A 13,417-nucleotide genomic window follows, 5' to 3' on the forward strand; every position below is an offset into this window, starting at 1 on the left:
TTTAAGTCCCGGGGTCGACCCAATCAACCTATGGGTCGACTCAATTCACACTTTGCTGCATTCTCAAGATTAGATCCATCCAAATGAACAAGACCATATATATATTTTCAATTAAGCATATGTACTGAGAGTAATGAACTTATAAATGAAGTATCAATTTAACTTATAGCATGCTTTGGATAATTGTTTGTTAATCATCAAAATAATACTATCATCCTCAATCTCCCCCTTTTTGATGATTACAAAAAAAAGAGTATAAGCCTATTGATACTTGTCTTTAAAATCAGTTTATAAGAGGGATTAAATTTTTGAATTTCAGCTTTTCATATATACTTGTGAAATCTCCCCCTTTATCATCCAAAAGTTGCCAATTTGACTTTTTGAATGGCTCCCCCTTTCATTTATAATTCATTAGAAACTTCAAAAATTTTATGAATTTCAGCTTATGTATCGGGGTGCGAGAGGAGCGTGCCAAATTCTGAATTTATATGTGCCAAATTCTGAAACTTGATAGAAATTTTTGATTTTGTGATTTTCATTGTTGCAAATTGCTCCCCCTTAGATATATAAGCTTTCTTATATGATTTTCAATTTGTTTGCCCATTTATTTCTCTTTTCTTTTCATAACTTCTTTACTCACTCTTTCTCACAAAAGTAATACTCTTTCTTCTCAAATGAAATACTCTTTCTTTTCTTAGAGTGAATACTTTATCTTTTCGTCTCCCCCTTTTATATACTCTTTCCTTCTCTTCTCCTTTATATACTCTTTCCTCTTGTCCCTTTATATACCCTTTCCTTCATAACTTCTTTTATACTCTTTCCTCTTCTCTTCTCCCCCTTTTTGTCATCATCAAAAACATAGATATGGGAAAAGATGCAATAACGAACAAACTTCAAACTTCATTGATCAAAATAGGAACATTTTCATATATTAATGTTCAAAACGATGAAAAGTACAATGTTCCACAATCAAGATTTAAAGGTATAAGGGAAAGACAAGATATATAAGGGAAAAAGCAAGATACATATAAGAAAAGGCAAGATACATACGAGAACTAGATTTCTAGCCTAGGCTCTAAACATAAATGCTAAAATCAGCCTAGGGAGAATCTAATGGCTGGGATCTAATCCTCATCCGCCTAGCATAAGTGGCGAGGGGAGGTCGAGCCTGGTGAGACTGGGTCTGGCGTGGAGCACGTCGAGCTGGATGACTCTGTGCCGATATCTCTGACTCAGCAGCCTGTGGCACAGAAGGTCCATGTGTCTCTCTCTCTCTCCTGAGTGCTCCAATCTGCTGCCTCAGATCACTGATATCAGCAGACATGACATCCAAGCGGGCGTCCAATCGGCTCGTGAGCCCGTCAGTAATAGTCCTCGCCTGAGCTGACATGAGCTCTGTCATCCTGCTCCAGAAGTCATCCGTATCTGTCGGAGGAGCAGATGACGATGGTCCAGCCTCTGAGGGTGCAGTAGGATGATCCATAGGCTCCTCATCCTCACCCTCTGGTGCCTCTCCCTCTGGTGCTTCACCCTGAATGCCTGCACCAGTATGTATCCACTGCCCGTTCACTTTCTCATAACCCATGCGTATGAGTGACCGTGCAGTGTACGTGTCTGTGGGTTGCAGATTCTTGAATGCTTCCTCCTCGAGAGGTAACCCATGCTGACGGAAGATCAATGTAAGTATCATGCCATAAGGCAATGATACCCTGTTGCTGCTTATTACCTTTCTCATTTGCCTCAATATCATGGCCGGAAGATTTAGGGGAATCCCCCTAATCATGCACTCCATAACTGCAAGATCTCGTTCTGAGATGAGATCGAATCTCCCGGTCTTCGGAAATAAAATTCTATTTATCATATTAAGCAACAACCTCATCTCGGCGGAAAGAGAACTAGCTATTACCTTCTGAGAGAAATCGAAGTTCTCATTTTCCATGATCAGCTGAAGAGCTCTCATTTTGTTATCTGATCTTTCCGGAATAGCTCCCGTGCAAGGTAGGTGTAGAAGCTCACTCAAGCTCTCCTCGGATACACGGATCCGAACCCCTCTAGCATCTGAAACAAGCCCTCCCATACCAGTCTTGAGGAAGGCGTAGAACTCTTGGACTAACCCAGGGTATATCACCACATCAAGGGAGCAAAGATACTCCCATCCTTGTCTTTGGATCCATTCCCAAATTCGAAATCCTTCTTGGTTGAAAAACTCCGAATGGATCCTTCTTCCGGTAGTAACCGGCCTCCCCGCAAATCTTGCAAGGAGCACTGAGGGGGAAGGAGGAGGAGGGACCTCCGCACGTGCCTCACGTGGTGGAGACACGGGAGAAGGCTCGGTAGGGCGCCTTTCCTCTTGTTGGACTCGGCTCACTCTTCCGGATCTTTTGGCTACGGCTCGTTTGGGACCCATTTCTCCAAGATCTTAAAGAAATCTACTGTTTGGAGGAGTCTAGTGGAGATTGGAGAGTGGGGACAAGGATTTTCGGAAGAAGACAAAGGGCAAACAGTGCCCTAGATGAGCTCTCGGGCCCCCTTTTAACAGTGGGGTCCCGACGTTGGGTCGACTCAAGAATTTTCTTGGGTCGACTCAACGTTGGGTCGACCCTTGTTCTGGGTTGGGTCGACCCAAGTGCAGAACTTGGTTTTCTCTCCCTTTTTGCTTCTAAAAAGTTTTCCTCGCTTTTAATCCTTATAAGCTCCTTATGGGACATTGATACATGAGTAAGAAATTTATAGACAACAAATTTGACTCATGTTTCATGAGATTTTTGAAGTTAGAAGAATGTATCATGAGACTACTAACTTCCTTTCATATTCATTCAATAAAAGGATCACATATACCTAATTCCCTTCTGAGCATACAGAATCTATCTTCACTCAGTGGTTTTGTGAATATATCGGCCAATTGTTTTTCCGTGCATATATGCTCAATGCATACATTTCCATTTTGCACATGATCCCTAATGAAATGGTACCTTATTTCTATGTGTTTGGCCTTAGAGTGCTGAACTGGATTTTTAGTGAGATTGATAGCACTCGTATTGTCACACTTAATAGGAATATTTTCTAGTTTAACACCATAGTCCTCTAGTTGTTGCTTGAGCCATAATACTTGAGCACAACAACTACCAGTAGCTATGTATTCAGCTTCGGCTGTGGATAGTGCTACTGAATTCTGCTTTTTACTAAACCATGATACTAAATTGTTTCCTAAGAATTGGCATGTGCCACTTGTGCTCTTTCTATCTAATTTGCATCCGGCAAAATCTGCATCTGAGTATGCAAGCAAATCTAGACATGAGTCTCTCGAGTACCATAATCCAATGGTGGTGGTTCCTCTTAAATATCTAAGGATCCTCTTAACTGCACTTAAATGTGACTCCTTAGGATCCGATTGATATCTAGCACATATCCCTACACTAAATACAATGTCGGGTCTACTAGCCGTAAGATAGAGCAAGGATCCAATTAGTCCTCTATAGAGCTTAATATCTACACTTTTCCCTTTTTCATCCTTGTCTAGCTTATTAGTGGGATTCATTGGAGTGTCAATTCCCTTATGATTTTCATTACCAAACTTCTTCAGTATTTCCCTTGTATACTTAGTTTGATGAATGAAAATACCTTCTTTGGTTTGTTTGATTTGTAATCCTAAAAAGAAGCTTAATTCTCCCATCAAACTCATCTCAAATTCTCCATGCATTAAATCAGCAAATTCTTTGCATAGAGTGTCGTTAGTGGCACCAAAGATTATGTCATCTACATATATTTGTACCACTAGTAGATTTTTGTCCTTTCTTTTGAGAAATAGAGTTTTATCTACATTTCCTCTACAAAAGTCATTATCAATGAGAAACTTACTTAGTCTATCATACCAAGCCCTAGGTGCTTGCTTTAATCCATATAATGCCTTATGCAATTTAAACACATGATTTGGTAATTCATGATTTTCAAATCCTGGAGGTTGTTCTACATATACTTCCTCTTCAATAATACCATTTAAAAATGCACTCTTCACATCCATTTGATATAATTTAAAGTCCGTAAAGCATGCAAATGCTAGAAGTAATCTTATAGCTTCTAATCTAGCTACAGGAGCAAATGTCTCATCATAATCTATTCCTTCTTCCTGATTGTATCCTTTAGCTACAAGTCTAGCCTTATTTCTTATAACTACTCCATTTTCATCTAATTTATTTCTAAATACCCATTTTGTTCCAATTACTGAATTATGCTTTGGTCTTTCAGTTAATGTCCATACATTACTTCTTTTAAATTGATTTAATTCCTCTTGCATGGCATTTATCCAGTTAGTATCTTTTTCAGCTTCTTCATAAGTTTTAGGTTCTAATTGTGAAACAAAAGCAAGATAATCATTTAAATTCCTAAGAGAAGATCGAGTTCTTACCCCTTGAGATGGATCACCAATAATTAAGTCTTTGGGATGTCCATGTGCATACCTCCATTCTTTTGGCACGTCTTGGGGTTGTGGTGGCACGCAATCTTCTCCCTTATCTTGATTTGGCACGTCATCTATATTCAACTTTTCAAAGTCTATAATTCCTGTATCATCATCAACAATACTTTCTTTCCTAGCAGACTCACTATCAGACTCATCAAATATAATATTGACCGACTCTTCCACTACTAAGGTTCTTTTGTTGAATACTCTGTATGCCTTGCTAGATGTGGAGTATCCTAAGAAGATACCTTCATCTGACTTGGCATCAAATTTACTTAAGTCCTCCTTGCCATTATTTAAGATAAAACATCTACATCCAAATACTTTAAAATATTTTGCAGTTGGTTTCCTATTGTTCCAAAGTTCATAAGGAGTTTTCTTAGTTATAGGTCGTATTAAGACTCGATTTAGAATATGGCAAGAAGTGTTTATAGCTTCAGCCCAAAAGTACTTTGGAAGATTTGACTCGCACAACATTGTGCGTGCCATTTCTGCCAATGTCCTATTTTTCCTTTCAACAACCCCATTTTGTTGAGGCGTTCTAGGTGCTGAAAATTGATGTGATATTCCATTTTTAGTGCAGAATTCCTCGAAGTGTTGATTTTCAAATTCCGTGCCATGATCACTTCGAATTGCTACCAATGTGAGTTTCTTTTCATTTATGATTTTATTGTATAGTTTCAAAAATTCTGAAAATGCTTCATTCTTATGTGCCAAAATAAAACCCATGTGTACCTTGAAAAATCATCTACAATAACTAGTCCATACTTCTTCCCTCCTAGACTTGTAGTTCTAGTAGGTCCAAATAAATCCATATGTATGAGTTCAAATGGTCTAGTTGTTGAGACTACATTTTTCGATTTGAAGGATGACTTAGTTTGTTTTCCCAATGAACATGGTCCACATATTTTGTCTTTTTCAAAAGTCAATTTTGGCACATCTTTTATTAACTCCTTCTTAACTAGTTTTGATATTAATTCCATACTAGCATATCCTAGTCTTCGATGCCAAAGCCAACTAGTTTCATTTTTCTTTTCTTCATTAGTAATTAAGCATAAACCATTTTTCTTGCCTAATTCTTGAAGATCTACTAAATAAATATTCCTTTGCCTTTGTCCTACAAGTACAATACTATTATCTTTAGGATTTGTGATTATACATACAGATGCTTCAAATGTAACTTTAAATCCTTTATCACAAAACTGACTTATGCTAAGAAGATTATGTTTCAAACCTTTAACTAATAAGACATTTTCTATAAAAACAGATGGAGCAATGAAAATTTTACCCTTTCCAATGATATACCCTTTACCATTGTCTCCATAGGTTACTACTCCACCATTCTTTGGTTCCAAGGTGACAAATTTATCTTCGTCACCAGTCATGTGTCTTGAACAGCCGCTATCTAGATACCAACGTTTTTCAACTTTGTCAGCTGCAAGACACACCTGCAATCAAAATCAAGAAGAAACTTTAGGTACCCAAACTAAGTTGGGTCCTTTAGGGTTAGTACTCCATGTTCCTTTTGAAACCCAAACCTTTTTGAATTTTAGCTTTTGATTATTACTTGATTTGTTTTGACTAGACTTTCTAAAGTTACATTCATATGCTCTATGTCCTAACTTATTGCAATAATAACAAGTAATATTTTCATTTTTAGCTTTTACAAAAATATTCTTTAATAATTTTTGTTTCCTATTTGTTTTATATCCTAAACCGGCCTTATCATATACAGCTTTTTGGCTATCAAGAATCAAATTTAATTTGGTAGAACTAAGAGTAAATTTATCTACCAAAGTTTTATATTTTTCAGCATCTTCTTTTAACTTAATATTTTCAGCAATTAAGTTCTTGGTTTCATTTTCAAGTTTCCTACTTAATGTTTCGTAGTTATGAGACAGTTTTATCTTATCTTTAATGAGAGATTGATTTTCTTCTTTTAGAGCTTTGTTTTTATTAATTACTTTCTTATGTTCTTCCATGAGTTCTAAAAATGCATCATGTAATTCATCAACAGTAAAATCACAGTCAAGTTCAGAATCTACCTCATCGTCATTGGCCATATGACATATTTGGGCCGTGTCTTGATGATCTTCGTCCTCCGAACTTGATTCCTCACTCTCACTCCAATCGGCCATAAAATTCTTCTTTTTCAATTTTCTTGCCATCCACTTCAAATCTGGGCAATCTATCTTATAATGCCCGGGTTTGTTACACTCATAGCAAATGGGAGTTTCTTTCTCCTTTTCTTTGTCCTTACCCTTTTCTTTGCTTGAGTTACCTTTAATGAAGGGCTTCTTTTTATGGAATCTATTCTTACCTCATGAATTTTCTAAATTTTCTCCCAAGCACTGCCATCCCTTCTTCATCAATATCTTCATCATCATTTGAATCTTCCGATTCAGTTTGTTGTCTAGGGGTGGTAGTCTTTAGGGCAATAGGCTTTCTCCTCTTGACCTCATCTTCTGAATTTTGCCTCATTGTCAACTCATAGGTCATGAGTGATCCTAGAAGCTCCTCTAACTGCAGTGTGTTGAGGTCCTTTGCTTCTTGAATAGCGGTTACCTTGGCCTCCCAATTCCTTGGTAGAGACCTGAGAATTTTATGCACCAAATCAGAGTTAGAATAAGACTTTTCTAAACTCTTTAGCCCATTTATAATATCAGTAAAACGAGTAAACATATCAGTTATGGACTCAGTAGATTCCATTTTAAACAGTTCATACTTGTGTACTAATATGTTTATCTTAGACTCCTTAACTTGATTGGTCCCTTCATGTGTGACCTCAAGTCTATCCCAAATTTCTTTGGCGGTGGTGCAAGTGGATATTCTATTAAATTCATTTACATCTAAAGAGCAGTAAAGTATATTTACAGCTTTTGCATTTAACTGTGCTAATCTTCTATCATTTTCATTCCAATCCATTTCTGGTTTGGGTATGATAGTGCCCTCTATGTTAAGTGTGGGTGTGTGAGGTCCTCTAGTGATGATTTGCCATAGTTCATAATCTGAGGCTTGAATGAATATCCTCATTCTGGCTTTCCAATATGTGTAGTTTGTGCCATTAAATAGAGGAGGTCTATTTGTGGATTGTCCCTCACTCATTGCACATCCCACTTGGGTTGTCATGATCTTTAACTCTTGATTGTTAGATCAATGAGTACTATTAGAGCACCTTGCTCTGATACCACTTGTTGCCCAAGGTGACAAGCCAAGAGGGGGGGGGGTGAATTGGTTTCTTCTTAACTTTAGTGCTTTTAAAACTTTCTTAGTTAAATGCGATGGATGCTTACTTAGGTTATTAGAGTGAGTTAAACTAATGCAAGAATAGAAAGTAAAGCAAGAGAGAATGAAAGCACAAACACAATCCAAACACAACAATATATAGTGGTTCGGTGCTCTCCTTAGCACCTACGTCCACTCCCCAAGCGTACCCTTGGGAATTCACTATAATCTCGCGGATTACAGTTGGATTGTTTTCCGGGCTCACAATCCAAAAACCTTGTTGGTTTTACGGGATCACCAACGAACCTATACAACTTTGGTTTTCCGGGTTCACCAAAAACCTTGTTGGTTTTGCGGGCTCACCAACGAACCTTTACAACTTTGGTTTTCCGGGTTTACCAAAAACCTTTGTTGGTTTTGCGGGCTCACCAACGAACCTTTACAAAGTATTCAAACAAATGAAAAGAAAAGATTTAAACTCCTAAATGAGCATATAGAACAATATGAGCAATGAAGAAGAGTTAGAAAGAAATTATCGCTTTGAAGTCGCTTGGCTCTTCTTTGTCAAGGAAGCTTCACTCTTCAATGGGGGAAGGAGCTCTTGATGCCTCTTTGAATCTGCTCAATCTCTTTCTTTGATTTTTGAATGAAGCTCTTGATGAAGAAGATTAGGGCACTTTTGTATTCTTGTGTATTCTTTGATAGACCTCTCAAAAGATATATCTCTCTGATGAATAGTGCCCCTTTAAATAGCCTCCCACCTTCTTTGGTCAAGCCCCAATGGTTAGAATTCAAAAACTAGCCGTTACTGACCTTGGGAAGGACAAAAAGTACATCTGCAGAACTATCCGTTACTGTTCAGCCCGTGTTTGGGTCGGCTCAACCTGTCCTTGGGTCGACCCAACTTGGCCTTGGGTCGACTCAAACATTCCTTGGGTCGACCCTCTCAGAGAACACAGAAACATGAATTTCAACCTTCCTTCACTTGGGTCGACCCAACCATTCTTTGGGTCGACTCAAAGTTCACTTGGGTCGACTCAACTTCTTCTTGGGTCGACCCTCTCAGTAATTCCAGAGAGCCATTTTCTGTCTGTCTTTTTGTCTTCCATTTGGGTCGACCCTCTCAGGGTTTGGGTCGACTCAAAGTTCACTTGGGTCGACTCAACTTCTTCTTGGATCGACCCTCTCAGTAATTCCAGAGAACCATTTTCTGTCTGTCTTTCTGTCTTGCCTTTGGGTCGACCCTCTCAGGGTTTGGGTCGACTCAAGCTTGGGTCGTCTCAACCACTGTGTGGGTCGACCCTCTCAGTAAATCCAGAGAGCATTTTTCCTTTGCATTTTGAGGTTCTTTGGAGGTTGGGTCGACTCATGCCTACCTTGGGTCGACCCAACTCACTGTTCATTTGTGCTGTTTTTGCAGGAGTGTGCCAGATGATTCCTTTAAGTCCCGGGGTCGACCCAATCAACCTATGGGTCGACTCAATTCACACTTTGCTGCATTCTCAAGATTAGATCCATCCAAATGAACAAGACCATATATATATTTTCAATTAAGCATATGTACTGAGAGTAATGAACTTATAAATGAAGTATCAATTTAACTTATAGCATGCTTTGGATAATTGTTTGTTAATCATCAAAATAACACTATCATCCTCAACAATTAAAGGAAAATATTACTTCTGTAATGAAAAATAACTGGACTGGCATGTCCTTGGCTGGGGGAATTCCTTGGTTTAATGATGCAAGATGATAATTTCCAACAAGAGAGATTCATACTGATGCTACAAATATGTACCATTATATTTTTACTTACTGACAGATTTAATTTAGTTGGAAAACCTGAATATTTTGTCCATGTTCCTAAAGCATCTATTAATGGCATATAATGAAGCATAAAAAAAAAATTCATTATAAACCAAATAGTCTTGGAACTTGCTGCTCCCTTCAGAACACTAAATTCAGATCCATCAACCATCATCTAATGTCTTTTCAGCATACTATATTAGAATATATAATACACAACCATTCAATACATTGAAGAGAATTCTTAATGCTAACGAAACATACTTTTTCCTTTTATATGAAGTTGACTTCCATGAATATGAATACAGTGGGGATGAACATTTCAATCAACAATAAGGATCTTCTTGCAAAAGAAAGACATGGATTTGAAAATAAATACAACATGTAGAAAATGTCATGACTTTGAAATAAAGGACTACCAACCTATGAGCCATTATAAATCTATGGAACGACAAGATAATGGGGAAACACAAAAGAAACTAAAGTATACCTAATCACTTTTATCCAAGCTTCAGTGCCTCCCTAAGACCAAAGCTTAAATTATTTTGCTGACCCTTCTTGCCAAAACCAGCATTTCCTTTATGCATCATTTCCACAAACTCATTGTAGTCTATTCGTCCATGCTGTGATAAAATATCAAAAAAAAAAAAGAAAAAAAGTCTACAAAATATAAATTTGAGTCTTCATGTGCAAAATTTGATAACTCACATTATCCTGATCTATTTCTCGAATCATCTCTTCAAGATGGGCATCTTCTATGCCGAACTCCTCACAGGCTTTTTGGAGTTCATCTTGAGTGATATATCCACTCCCATCTTTGTCAAAATATGAAAAAGCTACAAAGAGATTATCCTCTCTCTCGATCTTGTTTAGATGCAGTGTTGCAGCTATAAATTCACCATAGTCGATAGTCCCACTGTTGTCAATATCTGCCTGAAAATTTTATTTACTTAAAGCAGCATCAGAATAGTGAAACAGGAGAGTTTTATGTATAAATTAAAAGAAAGCTTACAGAGAACTATAAAGTAGATGTGGACAAAACTTGAAAGCAATAGCACAAGTGAGGTATCAAATATAAAGAAAGATGCAGGGAATGCAAATATAGATGCTGATATAATATGACACACACGAAAACACTAATAACTGATTCATTTATGGTAACATGATTTTTGTTTCATGAAAAGAGTAGAAGGAATATGACTTCAGATAAAATATCTTGATAAAATGGCTAATGTTTTAGCACACTGAAATCACATGTTCATTATTTCAGGAAAATAACATTTCAAAATATCCAAAGAAGTCTTGAATTATTGGGTACAGATATAACCAAGTAAAAGCATTTAGTTACCATGAGATTATAAATTATTGTTTTATACAATGAAACACAATTAGCATCTTATTTCATGGAGAAGCTAATGATGGGAAAGAGTCATATCTCACCCTGAAGACAAATTTGAAATTCAAATAGGGCGCAAATATGCTGAAAAAAAGCATCTTCTGCGGTTTAGTTCAAGGCTTTGAGCAAGAAAGCTATTTTAGAACATAAAGGAAATTCTTTGACCACAAATGAAATTATGACAGATATCTACCAGGCAGTTGAGGAATTTTTCCTTTTTTCCCTGTATGATATACACTAAAATAGTTGATTCAAAATAAGGACGTACAGGGTGGTCCTAAATTTCTTCTTCCTTTTTTTCAAGAATGACTTTGAAAAGGACTTTGATTTGTGGTCCTCATGGGCCAAGCCCCTACAACTCATAAAAGGATTGCCTGGCAGCTCATTACAGAAGTTTCATTTCAAAATAATCAAGGTTCAGCCCCTCTTCCATTAATTGGTCTTTCTTCTTCACTTAATTTTCCTTTACCTTTTTCTTCAGTTTTCTACAACCTATATAGATAATTACATCAGTGATGAGCTGTACAACATAAGAAAAAAAATGTTAACTATTCTGTGGAAAGGCCCACTTACTGTCAGATTATATTTGTCCTAAAATAACATGATTCTCTAAGGCCCACAAAAACACAAAATCTCCTACCTTCAGCATTAAATCAAATGTATGGGGTAATGGTCAAATAGAGACAGTTGGAGGCTTGGAGCCATCTCAAACTTTGATAAGTTACAAGATTCCTCCAATCCATAAAGCCATTATATACGACTGGTATAAAGCACGTTCATTAAGATTAAGATAATGCTGAAAACAAAATCCAAGGGTCACAAGATTAAGATAAAGTGCATCTTACAAGTCATTTTATGAGAAGCAACTAACTCACAAAGAAAATTTAGGTAGTGCTTACTGCTTCCATCAGAGCTGAAATTTCGGTGTCCTTGAGATTTGCACCAACTCTTTGCAAACCAACCTTGAGTTCCTCATATGTGATTTGACCACTATTATCCGTGTCTATCATCTTGAACATTTCTTTCAGGCCTGTAATTTCTTCTTCAGACATCATCTCAGCAATGACCTACAAATATGTAGCAATTTCATAAAAAAACCCAGTCACATCCAGCAAATTTGAAGACTCAGATACTACAACATTACAAAATCTGAGCAAACAATGTTTTTCTCATTTAAATGATTTATTTACAAAGCCACGAAAAGTTGTTGGCAAACATGTTTACATGGGAATCAGAACCTAATGCATCATCATATAGACAAACGCCATACAATAAAGTGCAAATAAATGTAAACTAATTCACTATTTAAGACACTTGGTAAGATTAACGGAAAGCTCCAGAGGGCCAAAATAGTTTTTGAGATTTGTCACATGATCAAGCATCCAACTAGCTGTCTTTGCCTCCAAGATAATTTTAACATTACCAAGATTACAAGATTGGGTTAGTTTTGTCCTACTGATGCAAGATTGAAGTCCGTTGGCTTTGGCAACTTGACTCTATGGCCATGTCAGACCCACCTGAGCCACATCATTGGGTTGGGTAGGCATGGGCCCACTTTTTCAATAAGCAGGTCAGGCTCATTCAAGAACAATCTGGTTTAGTTTTCCATGATGAAAATTACACATCGTTCTTTAAACAGGAGATGAATTTCAGAAAGCAAACAAAGGCAACAAAATCATCTTCTATAAAATCAGAAGACTGATTTCAGTTACACCAAGCCATTGGGACATGAGATTGAATTTTATCATCACTGTGTATCCAAGTTCTAAAAGAAGGCTTGAAATGTGTTTGAAACATGGTCTCAAAGAACTTCCATGTTGAGCTTGCAAAAGTATTGAATCCTTCATGGAATTCAAGCTTGTCTGTACTATGATCAATCTTTGTCTTTGCATAGTCACATTACTAGGGACAAGATACCAAATCTACTAGCCTTGAGATTATCTAAAGCAAGGTTTTCCATCTCAATATCGGACCCCATACCAGTGCCACACTAACACTGTGTCGGTATGGTATGGTACAGAGTTTTTTTAGCATACGAAATGTCAATATGCCACCTATACCAAGTATGAGTACCGGTACTGAACTAGGATGATATGGTATGCCCCGTATCTTCCGGTTCGAGCCAGTATGGCGAACCATGATATAAAGCATGACAACATTCTTAATGAAAACTCATGTAGATTCCCTGGAATAATTCTATGCATTGGCAGGGGACTTTCAACAAAATGTACAAGCAAAATGATATGATTTGTAGAGCAAGAAGTCTAGCTAATGCAGAATTTTGATAAGCCAAAATGACATAGATCATGACACTGTTTGTTCTGGAAACTTCTGCAATGATAAAGCTTCGTTGGATATATAAAAAAATCAATTCCATAAACTAACAGGATTATTTTAGTTCTTTAGAATTTTAAAAACCAGCATTTTCTATGGTTCACCTAGAAAAGCAGAAACATTGGTTGCCAAAAATGAGAGAAGAAATAGACTCCGATACGGCAAGCTCAGTACAATGAAAGAAGAAATCAGTTTTG

General features: G+C 37.1%; 1 pseudogene across 1 annotated transcript in view; it reads right to left on the reverse strand.

Moving 5' to 3' along the window:
- LOC103721833 (calcium-dependent protein kinase 17-like) overlaps positions 1 to 13,417 on the reverse strand; it is a 40,727-nt pseudogene that overhangs the window by 18,779 nt on the left and 8,531 nt on the right. The window contains exons 5-7 of the transcript XR_016396438.1: positions 11,762 to 11,953; positions 10,199 to 10,423; positions 9,981 to 10,113 (exon numbers count right to left, since the gene is read on the reverse strand). The product of XR_016396438.1 is annotated as a calcium-dependent protein kinase 17-like (transcript). The remainder of the gene's footprint in view (positions 1 to 9,980; positions 10,114 to 10,198; positions 10,424 to 11,761; positions 11,954 to 13,417) is intronic.

This window comes from Phoenix dactylifera, chromosome 9 (genome assembly GCF_051530095.1).
Source record: "Phoenix dactylifera cultivar Ajwa chromosome 9, Ajwa_hap1_PhDact_Kaust_v1.1, whole genome shotgun sequence".
In the NCBI taxonomy this organism is placed as follows: domain Eukaryota; kingdom Viridiplantae; phylum Streptophyta; class Magnoliopsida; order Arecales; family Arecaceae; genus Phoenix; species Phoenix dactylifera.